This window comes from Molossus molossus, unplaced genomic scaffold (assembly GCF_014108415.1).
Source record: "Molossus molossus isolate mMolMol1 unplaced genomic scaffold, mMolMol1.p scaffold_m16_p_12, whole genome shotgun sequence".
NCBI classification, from domain to species: domain Eukaryota; kingdom Metazoa; phylum Chordata; class Mammalia; order Chiroptera; family Molossidae; genus Molossus; species Molossus molossus.
In genome coordinates this window covers 104,371-117,216 of record NW_023425347.1, presented here as the reverse complement: position 1 = coordinate 117,216, position 12,846 = coordinate 104,371, and positions in this window count along the sequence as shown.

The window sequence follows — 12,846 nt, the reverse complement described above, 5'->3', positions numbered from 1 at the left end:
CCCCCCAGCATGGACTGTTTCCAGTCCCCCTTGCTGTGCCTCTTTCCAGGCTTCCCTGTGCTCCTTGTTCTGCCACCTTCGAGGGCCACTTGCACCCTTCAAGGGGTATGTTCTATCCTTTCTGCCCTTTCTATTTCATGTAGTGTCCCCTTGCCCCATGCCTACCCTTATAATGGCCCCTTTCCCACCTGTTCGATGCCTCAATAAAAGATCAACTGTCTCTCTAGCCTGCCCCTGCCTTTAAGTGTCTTTTGTCTCCCTGGCCTGGCCTGGTCATAAAGGGTTTTGTGTTCCCATGCCCTGCCTACTGCCTGGATCCCCTGTCCACATATTTTGCCTTCCATAGAGGGTGCTTTGTCCTTTTTGTTCTGCCTCTCTATGGAGGGTCACCTGTCCCTCCTGCCTTACCCTCAATAAAAGTTTGACTCTCTACCTAGCTTGTCCCTGCCATGGAAGTTTTTTGTCCCCATGCCCTGCCTACTCTCTTGATACTCTTGTCCACGTGCCATGACCCTCAGTGGAGGGTGTTTTGTCTTGTTTGTTCTGCTTTCTTCATATAGTGCTGTGTGTCCCCATGTTTTGTCTTTTATTAGGGTCTCCTGTACCTCTTGCCCTGTCTTTTTCATGCTGGGACTTCTGTCTACCTGGTCTACCCCTGCCATGGAGGGTATCTTGTCCCCATGCCCTGCCTACTCTCAGGTCCCCAGTCAACCTGCTCTGCCACTCCATGGAGGGTACTCTGTCCTTTTTGTACTGCTGCCTCCATAGAGTGTCCACTGTCACCCCACTTTGCATCCTCTAAGTGTCTCCCGTATCTCCAGCCCAGCCTTCTATGGCGAGTCTCCTAAGCATTTTGCCCAGTCTCCTCAGATGGGGTTTTCTCTCTCCCTGGTCTGATCCTGCCATAGAGAATTTTTGTACCCATGCCCTGCCTACTTCCAGGTCCCCAGTCAAACTGCCCAGGCCCTCCATGGAGGGTGCTGTGTACTTTCTGTTCTGCCCCTCCATAGTCTGTCACGACCTCTGCTTTGCCTCTCTTATGGTCCCCTGTGCGCCTGCCCTGCCCCTTCTTTCATGGGTCCCCTTCCCCTCCTACCCAACACCCCATTAAACTATCAATTGTCTCCCCAGCCTGCCCCAACAACCATGGAGGGGTTTTCATCCTCATGCCCAGCCTGCACCCTGATTCCTTTGTCCATGTGCCCTGCCCCTTTATAAAGGGTGCTTTGCTCTCTATGTTCTGCTCCCTCCAAGGATGTGCTCTGTCCCCATGCTTTGCCCCCTCTTAGGGTCCCCTGTCTCTCTGGCCCTCCCTATGAAAAGTGCCCCATTTTTCCTGCCCTACCTCTTCTATGGAGGGTCCCCTGTTGCTCAAGCCCTAAATATTCCAAGGAGGGTTTTTGTCTCCCTGACCTGCCTACATGAATGGTCTCTGTAATGCAGCCCTGCCACTCCATAAAAGTTGTTCTGTGAATCTTCTGCCCTCCCTATGGAGTGTCCCCTGTACCACTGCTTTGCTTCTTTAGTAACCCATCTCTGCTGTCCTGACCCTCTGTGCTGAGTCCCCTGTGCATATTGCCCAGCCCCTCATGGAGGTTGATTTTTCTCCCTGATCTGATCCTGCCATGGAGGTTTTGTCTCCCATGTTTTACCTACTCCCAGGTCCCTAGTCAACATGCCTTGCTTCTCCATGGAGGGTGCTATGTACTTTCTCTTCTGCCCCCATGGTCTGTCCCCTTTCCCCCTGCTATGGCCCTTCCTTGGGGACTCTTTGCCTCCTGCCATTTTCCCCATATGCAAAGCCCCCTGTGCCTGCTGCCCTGCCACTTTACTGTGGGTCCCCTTACTCTCCTGCCCAACCCTCATTAGAAGATCAACTTCCTCCCTAGGCTGTCCCTGCCATGTAGGAATTTTTGTCACCAGACCCTGTCTACTCCCAGGATATGCTGTACTTGTCACTGGCTCCTCCATGGATGGTGCCTTGTCCTTTTTGTTCTGCTCTCTCCATGGAGTGTACTCTGTACCCTTGCTTTGCTCTGCTTAGGGTCCCCCATCTCTCTTGTCCTCTCTATGGGTAGTGCCCTGTCCTTCCTTCCCTGACTCCTGCATGGAGGGGCTTCTGTTTCCCTGGCCCACTCCCACCATTGAGAGTCTCTTGTCCTCCATACCCTGATGAATTCCAGGGTCCCTGTCAAACAGCCCAGCCACTGCACAAACATTGCTCTGTGCATCTTCTGCCGTCTCTGAGGAGTGTCCCCTCTACCCCTGCTTTGCCCCCTTTAGGAACCCCTGTCGCTCCTGCTGTTCCCCTATTATGCAGAGTCCCCAGTGCATACAGCCTGCCCCCCTCATCTGTCTCCCTGGCCTGATCCTGCCATGGAAGTTTTCTTTTTGCCCTGCCTACTCCCAGTTCTGCTGTCACCTACCTGTCCTGCCATGGAGGGTCCCCTGCTTTTTTTGACCTTACCATCTATACAGGTCCCCATTCTCTCCTGCCCTTCCCCCTCCATCTAGTGTTTTCTGTCTCCCTAGCCTGCACTTGAGTTGGTCTTTCTTTTTTATATATGTAATTGTACCATATGTGCTGCATAGTCCCAGTCCCATGTCCAACTGCCCTTCCCATCTAGGGAGGGTGCTCTGTCCTTTTTGTTCTGCTCCACTATGAATTGTCCATGTCCCTCTGCCTTGTCCCTCTTAGGGTCACATCAAAATCCTGCCCTGCACCCTCAATGGAGAGTCCCTTGTGCATTCTGTTGTGTCACCTTTATGGAGAGTCCTGTCCCTCCTGTCCTACCTCCTCCATGGAGGGTCTGTCTCCCTGCCATGCCTCAACTAAGGAGGGTCTTCTATCTTTCTCTCCTGCCCCTGCCATGGGGGGTTTTGGGTTCTCCTTGCCCTGCCTACAAGCAGTATGCACTGTCTGCCTGCCCTGTCCCTTCTCGGGGCCCTTGGTCCACCCCTGCTTACCCTTCCGTAGGGGAAGGTGCCATCCCTGCAGTCTTGGTCCCTTCATGGGGTGTCCCATAACCAAGCAGTGTTTTCCCCATGGAGGGTTTCCTGTCCCCCTGCCATGCCCCTTCCCAGGGTTCCCCTGTGATCCTTGATCTGCCCTTTCTATGACCCCATACCCCTGCCTTGCACCCTTTAGGAGTGTGTCCTGTTTTTTCTTCCTTTTCTACTTCATGTAGATTCCCCTTGTCCCCTGCCTTGAGCCTGTAGTGCCCCCTTTTCCACCTGCCCAATGCTTCAATAAAGGGTCAACTGTCTCCCTAGCCTGCCCTTGCCATGGATGGTTGTGTGTCCTCATGCCCTGCCTTCTCCCTGGATCTTCTGTCCATGTGCCTTGACTTCCATGGAGGGGGCTCTGTCCTTTTTGTTCTGCTCCCTCCATGGAGTATCCTCTGTCCCCCTGCTTTGGGCCCTCTTAGGGTTCTCTTTCTCTCTGGCTATTTCTATGGACAGTCCCCTGTCCCTCTTGCCCTGTCTCTTCCAAAGAGGGTCTTCTTCTCCCTGGCCTGTCCCTGACATAGAGGGTCTGTCATCTCCCATGCTCTTTCTACTTTCACGGTCCCCTGTACACCAGCCCTGCCACGCCATTGGGGGTGCTCTGTCTTTACTGCTCACTCCATCGAATGTCTACTGCCCCCTGCTCAGACTTCTCTACAGAGGGTGCCCAGTCCCTTTTGCTTTTGCTTCTCCATAAGGAATCCCGTGTCCATGTGGATTTTGTCCTTTGGAGGGTCCATGGTCTCCCTGCCATACCCCCAGCATGGAGGGTTTTTTGTCCCCCCTGCTCTGCCTTTTTTCAGGGTTCCCAGTGCTCCTTGTTCTGCCCCCTTGTAGGGCCACTTGCACCATTCAACGAGTGTGTTCTGTCCTTTCTGCCTTTTCCACTTCATGTAGTGTCCCCTTGCCCCGTGCCTTACTCTTATAAGCTCCCTTTCCCACCCACTCGATGCCTCAATAAAGGGTCAGGTCCTCCTTGCCCTGCCTACAAGCAGTGTGCACTGTCTGCCTGCCCTGCCCCATATTGGGGTCCTTGGTTCCCTCTGCTTACCCTTCTATACGGGGTGGTGCCATCCCTCCAGCCTTGGTACCTCCATGGGTTATCCCATATTCAAGCAGTGTTTCCCCCATGGAGGGTCCACTGTCTCTCTCCCATGCCCCCAGCCTGGAGGGTTTCTTGTCCTCCTTGCAGTGCACCTTCCCAGGGCCCCTAATGCTCCTTGTTTTGTCCCCTTCTGGTGCCTCCATCTTGTCTTGCATCCTTCAAAAAGTATGTACTGTCCCCCTGCCCTTTTCCTTTCATGGAATGTCCCTGGGCCCCTGCCTTGCCTCCTCTTTAGTGTCCCCTATACTTTCAGCCTTGTCCCCTCTATGGAGAGTCCCCTGTCCTTCCTGCCCTGCCTCTTCCATGGAGGAAAATCGGTCTCCCTGGTCTGCCCCTACCGTGCAGGGTTATTGTCCCCCATGCCCTGCCTACCTCCAGGTCCCCAGTCAACCTGTCTAGCCTTTTCATGGAAGGAGCCATGTACTTTGTTCTGCTCCTCCATGGTCTGTCCCCTTTCCCCCTACTATGCTTCCTCTTAGTGTCTCCTGTGCCTCCTGCCATTCCACCATATGCAAAGTCCCCTATGCCTCCTGCACTGTCACTTCTATGGAGGGTCCCTTTACCCTCCTGACTGACACCTTAGTAAATGGTGAGGCAACTGTCTCCCTAACCGGCCCCGCCATGAAGGGTTTTTTGTCCCCATGCCCTGCCTACTTTCTGTTCATGTGCCCTGCACCTCCATGGACGGTGCTTTGCCCATTTTGTTTGGCTCCCTCCATGGAGTGTCCATGCTATGCTCCCTCTTAGGGTCCCTTTTCTTTCTGGCTCTCTCTATGGGAAGTCCACTGTCCTTCCTCTGTTGTCTCTTTCGTGGAGGGTTCTTTGTCTCCCTGGCCTGTGCCCAGCATGGAGGTTCTCTTGTCCCCCATGTCCTACCTGCCTTCACGGTATCCTGTTCACCAGCCCTGCCACTCCCTGCTGGGTGCTCTGGCCTATTTTTTTCTGCTCACTCCATGGAGTGTCTACTGTTCTCCTGTCCAGACTTCTTTATAGAGGGTGCCCAGTCCCTTCTGCCTTGGTCCCTCCATAAAGGATTACATATCCATGGGGCTTATTTTCCTTTGGAGGGTCCACTCTCTTCCTGCTGTGCCCCCATCATAGGAGGATTTAATGTCCCTCTTATTCTGCCCCATTTTATTATACCCAGCCCCTTATGTTATGCCCCCTCCCAGTGCCTCAATCCTCACTTGTCCCCTACAGGAGGGTGTCCTGTCCCTGCTTCCTGCCCCCTCAGGGTCCTTTTGAGCTGCCGGCTTCATAAAGGGTCCTTTGTCACCAGCTTTCCCCCTCTTATGATTCCCTGTCTCTCCTGCCCTGCCCAGTTTATGGAGAGTCTCCTGTGTCTGCCCTGTCCCCCCTATGAGAGTCCCCTGTGCATAGTGCCTGTCCTCTTCATGGAGGGTTTTTGGTCTCTCTGGCCTGATCCTGCCAAGGAGGTTTTGTTGTCTCCCATGCCCTGCCTACTTCCAGGTCCTCTGTCCACCTGACGCTCCTCTATGAAGGGTGATCTGTCATTTTTGTTCTGCCCCCTCCATGGAGTGTCCCCACTCTCCATGCTTTGCCCACTCTGAGGGTCCCTTGTTTGTTGTTGTTTTTTTGCTGTGGCCCCTCTATGGAGAGTCTCCAGTGCTTCCTGCGCTACCCCATCTATGGAGGGCACCCTTTCTCTTATGCCCTGCCTCCTCCATTCAGTGTCTTCTGTCTTCCAGGCCTGCCTTTATCATGGAGGGTTTTGTGTCCCAGGCCTGCCCCTGCCATAGAGGTTTTTGTCTCCCATGTCCTGCCTACTCCAGTATCCTTTGTCCAACTCCCCTGCCCCTTCGGGAAGGGTGTTCTGTACTTTTTGTTCTGCCCCCTCTGTGGAGTGTTCTTTCTTCCCCTGCTTTGCCCTCCCTTAGAGTCCCCTGTGCCTCTTGACCTTCCCCATCTATAGAGGGTCCCTATTCCCTCCTGCACTTCCCTCTCAGTAGAGGGTTCTCTGTCTCCCTAGTCTCCCCCTGAAATGTTTTTTTTAAAAATAATTTTTTGTATCTTTTGTGCTGCATTTTCCCAGGGTCCCCTTTTCAGCTGCGCTGCCCCTCCATGGAAGGTGCTCTGTTCATTTTGCTCTGCCCCCTCCATGAAGTGTCCCATGTCCCTCTGATTTGCCCCCTCTTAGGGTTGCTTCTTCTTCCTAACTTGTCCCCTTAATGGTCCCTCATGCAATTTTCTCTGCCACCTTTATGGAGAGTCCCCTGTCCTCCTGCCCTGCAGCCTCCATGGAGGGGCTACTGTCTCCCTGGACTGACTCTACCATGGAGAATGGTTTGTACCCATGACCTCTTTACAGCCAGGGTTCCTTGCCCACCTGCCCTGCCCCAGAATGGAGGGTCTTCTTTCTTTTTTATTCAGCCCCCACCATAAAGTATCCCCTGTTCACTGCCTAACCATCTATAAATGTCCCCTGTGCTTCTGCTCTGGCCCCTCTATGGAAGCTGCACTGTACCCCATTCCCTGCCTCTTCCACAGAGTGTGTTCTGTCTCCCTGGCCTGCCCCCTGGCATGGAGGGTTTCTTGTCCCCATGTCCTCCCTACTCTCAGGTCCCCTGTAAACCTGCCCTATCCATGGAGTGTCACCTGTGCTCCTGCTTTGCTCCTTCTTTGGGTCCCCTGTGTCTCCTGCTCTGCCCATGCTATGGAAGTTACCTCCTCAGTAATGGGTTGACAGTCTCCCTGGCCTGCACCCACTATGGAGAGTTTTCTGTCCCCCATGCCCTGCCTACTTTCATGGTCCCTGTGAAACAGCCCAATCACTCCATAAAAGTTGCTCAGTGTATTTTGTTCTACCCTCACTATGGAGTGTCTATTCTACCCCAGCTTTGCCCCTTTTAGGAACCCATTCCTCCTGCCCTGCCCCACTCTGTGGAGAGTCCCCTGTGCATACTTCCTGGCCCCTTGTGGACGGTTTTCTGCCTCCCTGGCCTGATCCTGCCATGGAGTATTTGTTGTCTCCCATGCTCTGCCTACTTCCTTGTTTCTTTATGAAGGGTGACCTGTCATTTTTTTCTGCCTCCTCCACAGAGTGTCCCCTCTTTCCCTGCTTTGCCTCCTCTAAGGGTCCCTTGTTCTCTGCTGTGTACCTCTATGGAGAGTCTCCTGTGCTTCCTGCCCTGCCTCTTTCATAGAGGGTCTTCTGTCTCCCTGGCCTGTGCCCACCATGGAGAATCTCTTGACCCCCTTCCCATACTTACCTACATGGTACCCTGTACACCAGCCCTGCCACTCCCTGCTGGGTACTCTGGCCTACTTTCTCTGTTCACTCCATGGAGTGTCTACTGTCCCCCTGTCCAGAGTTCTTTACACAGGGTACCCGGTCCTCTTTGTCTTGGTCCCTCTAAAGAAGGACATGTCCATGCATGTTATTTTTTTTGGAGGGTTTACTGTGTCCCTGCTGTGCCCGCATCATAGGAGGATTTAATGTCCTTCTTGCCCTACCCCATTTCAGTGTACCCAATCCTCCTTCCAGGACCTCAACCCTTCTCACTTGTCCCCTGCAGGAGGGTCACCTCTCCCTCCTGCCTGCCCCTCTCAGGGTCCATTTGAACTGCCCCCTTCATAAAGGGTTCCTTGGTGTCTGGCTTTTCCACTCTTATGATCCCCTGTCCTCATGCCCTGCCCAGTCTGTGGGGAGTCTCCTGTGTCTGCCCTGTCTCCTCTGTGGAGGGTTCACTATCCCTCCTGCCCTGCCTCTTCCATGGAGGTTATTCTGTTGCCTTTGTGACCCTGCCACCTAAGATATCTTCTCCCCCATGTCCTACATACACCCAGGGTCCCCTGTCCACCGGCCCCACCAGACCATGGAGGGTGCTGTTTGCTTTTGTTCTTCCCTCTCCATGGAGTGTTCCCCCTGTCCCCCTGCTTTTCCCCTCTTAGAGTCCTCTCTCCATCCTGACCTGCCTCTTCTCTAATCAGAGTCCCCTGTCCTTCCTGCCCTATCTCTTCCATGGAGGATCTTTTGTCTCCTGTTCTGACCCTGCCATGGAGGGTCTCTTGTTCCCCATGCCCTGCCTATTTTATAACCAAAAACAACAAGCATCCCCCCAAGATAAATTAAAAACACTATTAGACCTAAAAAAGAACCACCAAAATTCATTACAATACCACAACCTACCCCTCCACTAATAATTAAACCAACTCCCCCATAAATTGGTGAAGGCTTTGAAGAAAATCACAAAGCTGTCCCCATAGATCCAATGTAATTTTCAACATGACACTACTCCAACAAATTATAAAAGTTAATGTAGCTAAACCACAAAGCAAGGCACTGAAAATGCCTAGATGAGTTTTTATAAACTCCATAAACACATAGGTTTGGTCCTAGCCTTTCTATTCATTGTTAGTAAACTTACACATGCAAGCATCCTGCTCCAGTGAGAATGCCCTCTAAGTCATACATGATAAAAAGGAGCAGGCATCAAGCACACTACCAAGAAGCTCATAACACCCCCATGGGAAATAGCAGTGATAAAAATTAAGCCATAGAAAAAGATGGAGGTGGGCAGGACCTGAGGAAGGGTGAGTGTGTGAGAGAGTGTGAGTGGGCATGAAGGTGGATGGCCAAACCCGAGCAGTGCAGAGCCATGGAGCAGAAGGTTCCTGTGCTGTGGACTGGAGTAGCCTGCTACCGCAGTAAGCAGCCCTTCAGGGTGCTTCTCCTTGTGCCGTGGGAGGTCCCTCCATTTTGGAAGATCCTGGGTTTTTCCTGGGAGGAGGAAGTAGGAGTGGCTAGGGCCCAGCAACCTGAGCCCACCATTGTACCTGGTATTATTGGACCAGTGGACACTCTGTGTCAACACAGACCAGTGCACAGTAGTGGAGCTACCAAGGTGCCTGCTGCAGAAACCACAGATGGCTGGAAGCCCAGCACCATTCCCCATAGTAGCAGCCCAATCAGAGTCCAGATATACCTCCAGCAATAGAGGCTGAGGAGCAGACATCCATACCCAGGCAACAAAAGCACAGACAAGCAGCTGAGACTCATCCCCAAAATCTATAGCAAAGGTTGAGCAGCAGTTGAGCCCCATGGGGTAGCAGCACTCCCCAGCTGCCAGCAGCAGAACCTGGGGCTCCACAGAGGCCTGTGCAACCCAACGGCCCACAAGAGTGGTGGGAAATCTGGGCTTGAGAGGGTCCAGTGCAATCCAGCTGCCCATGGGACCTGCGGAGTGCTGGGACACCAGAGAGACCTGTGTGACCTAGCAGCCCACAAGAGCTGTGGGAAGCCAGAGCCTGAGAGGGACTGGTACTATCCAGCTGCTCACCCAGAGGACCTGCAGGTTGCATGGGCACCAGAGAGGCCTGTGTGACCCAGCAGCCTACAAGATAGGCATAGAGCTGGGTCTCGAAAGGGACTGTGCAATCCAGTTACCTGTGAGACCTGCGGGGTGCTGAGGCAGCAGAGAGGCCTGTGTGACCCAACAGCCCACAAGATAGGCATAGAGCCAAGTCTCCAAAGGGACTATGAGATCCAGTTACCCTCTGGACCTGCAGGGTGCTGAGGTACCAAAGAGGCCTGTGCAATGTAACAGCCCACAAGATAGGCATAGAGCCGTGTTTCCAAAGGGACTGTGCAATCCAGTTACCAGTGGGACCTTTGGGGTGCTGAGGCAGCAGAGAGGCCTGTGTGACCCAGATACCCACAAAATAGTAAAGCCAGGTCTCCAAAGGGACTGTGCAATCCAGCTGCCCACAGTATGAGCAGGGAGTGTGGCTCCAACAGGGCCTGAGCTATACAGCTACAGGTGGCACCAGCTACCACCTGGGAACACAGCTCCAGAGGGGCCCACGTGATCCAGCAGCAGCACCTACCAGGACACACCAATACCAGCCCCCAGTAGTCAATCCTCCAGGATCCACAGCAGGCAAGAGGCGACACACAACAAAACAGTCCAGGAGGCACAGTAGCCTTATTTGATATACAGTGAGCTGTATACACATCCAAACATCCCTCAGTGGGTATAGAGCTACCAGACAGCTAAAATGGGGAGACAAAGAAATGACACCCAAAGGAAAGAAAAAGAGGAAGAAAGCAACTTGTCAGATAAAGAATTCAAAGCAATGATTTTAAGGGTGCTCAAACAATTTGGTGAGAACTACAAGCAACTTAATAAGAATTATGAAGAGCTCACTGGGAACTACTTCAGCTTAAAAAAGAGGTAGAGCTATGCATAAAGAGGTAGAAGCTATGCATAAAAATCAACAGGAAATAAAGAATGACATAGCTATTATAAAAAAAATACCTTAGAAGAGTTTAATAGTACCTTAGAAGAAGCTGAAGACCGACTCAGTGACTTAGAAGACAAGGTAGAGAAAAACACCCCAATAGAGCAGCAAATGGAAAAAAAAAAAATTAAAAAGTAGATGGCTTCATGGGGGAGTTTTACCAAACATTCAAAGATCTAATACCTATTCTCCTCAAACTATTCAAAAAAAAAAAAATCCAGAAGACAGAATACTTCCAAACTCATTTAATGAGGCCAGCATAATCCTAATTCCAAAACCGAATAAAGACACTACAAAGAAAGGAAACTACAGGCCAATATCCCTGGTGAACACAGATGCCAAAATTCTTAATAAAATATTAGCAAATCGAATCCAACAATACATCAAAAAATTATTTATTATTACCAAGTAGGTTTCATCCCAGGCATGCAAGGATGGTATAATATTCACAAATCAATAAATGTGATACACCATATAAACAAAAAGAAAGATAAAAATCATGTGATTATATTAATAGATGCTGAAAAAGCATTTGACAAAAAATCCAGCACCCATTTCTGATAAAAACACTCAGCAATTTAGGAATAGAGGGATAATATCTCGGCATAATAAAGGTCATATATGAAAGACCTATGGCCAACATCATAATCAATGGGCAAAAACTAAAAGCATTCCCCGTAAGAACAGGAACAAGGCAGGGATGCCCATTTTTGGCACCCTTACTTAACATAGTACTGGAAGTCATGGCCACAGCAATCAGATATAAGAAAAAATAAAGGGGATCCAACTTGGAAAGGAGGAAATGAAACTGTCATTGTTTGCAGATAACATGATATTGTACATAGAAAACTCTAAAGACTGCATCAAAAATATACTAGACTTAATAAATGAATTGGGCAAAGTAGCAGGATACAAAATTAACATCAAGAAATCAATGGCATTCTTACACACCAATGATGAAATCACAGAAAGAGAAACTAAAAAGACAATCCCATTTATTATCGCAGCAAAAAAAATTAAGATACCCTGGAATAAACTTAACCAAAGAAGTAAAGGACTTCTTCACAGAAAACTACAGGTCACTGAAAAAAGAAATAGAGGAAGATATATAAAAAAAAGTGGAAGCACATACCTTGTTCATGGATTGGAAGAATTAACATCATTAAAATGTCCATACTACCCAGAGCAATCTATAGATTCAATACAATCCCATCAAAATACCAATGACATACTTTACAGAACTAGATGAAACTCTCCAAAAGTCTATATGAAACTGAAAAAGACCCTGAATAGCCACAGCAATCTTGAAAAAGAAGAACAAAGTAGGAGGGATCACATTACCAGATTTCAGGTTGTACTGCAAAGCCACTGTAATCAAACAGCCTGGTACTGGCACAAGAACAGGCAGATAGATCAATGGAACAGAACAGAGAACCCAGAAATGGACCCAAGGCAATATGCTCAATTAATATTTGACAAAGGTGGCAAGAGCGTACAGTGGAGTCAAGACAGCCTCTTCAATAATTGGTGTTGGGAAAATCGGACAACTACCTGCAAAAAAACTGAAGCTAGAACACCAACTTACACCCTACACAAGAATAAACTCAAAATGGATAAAAGACTTAAATGTAACTTGTGAATCCATAAAAATTCTAGAAAAAAAATGTAGGCAACAAAATATCAGACATTATATGGAGCAGAATTTTCACTGATACAACACCTAAGGCAACAGAAGCACAGGAAAATTTGAACACATGGGACTACATCAAACTAAAAAGCTTCTGCACAGCAAAAGAAACAACCATCAAAATGGAAAGGAATCTCATTATATGGGAGACCATGATTGCTAATGATGCCTGAGATAAAGGTTAATTTCCCAAATATATAGAGTGCTCATACAACTCAACAAAAGGGAGACAAAAAACCCAATTAAAAAATGGGCAGAAGACCTAAATAGACACCTCTTTTAACAGGACATTGTCTTAATATGGACAAGAGACATATGAAGAAATGCTCAACATCACTAATCATCAGAGAGATGCAAATTAAAACAACTATGAGGTATCACCTCACATTGGGCAGAATGGCCACCATCAACAAATCATCAAACAACAAGTGCTGGCAAGGGTGTGGAGAAAGGGGACTCTAATACACTGCTGGTGGGAATGCAGACTGGTTTGGCCACTGTGGAAAACAGTATGGTGTTACCTCAAAAAGTTAACAATTGAACTGGCTTTTGACCCAGTGATCCCACTTCTAGAAATATACCCTAAGAAACCTGAAATACTAATTAGAAAGAATATATGTACCCCTGTGTTCATAGCAGCACTATTTACAATAGCTAAGATCTAGAAATAACCCAAGTGTCTATCAGTAGATGAGTGGATAAAAATGCTGTGGTACATGTACACAATGGAATACTATGCAGCTGTAAGAAAGAAAGATCTTATATTTTTTGAGATGACATGGAAGGA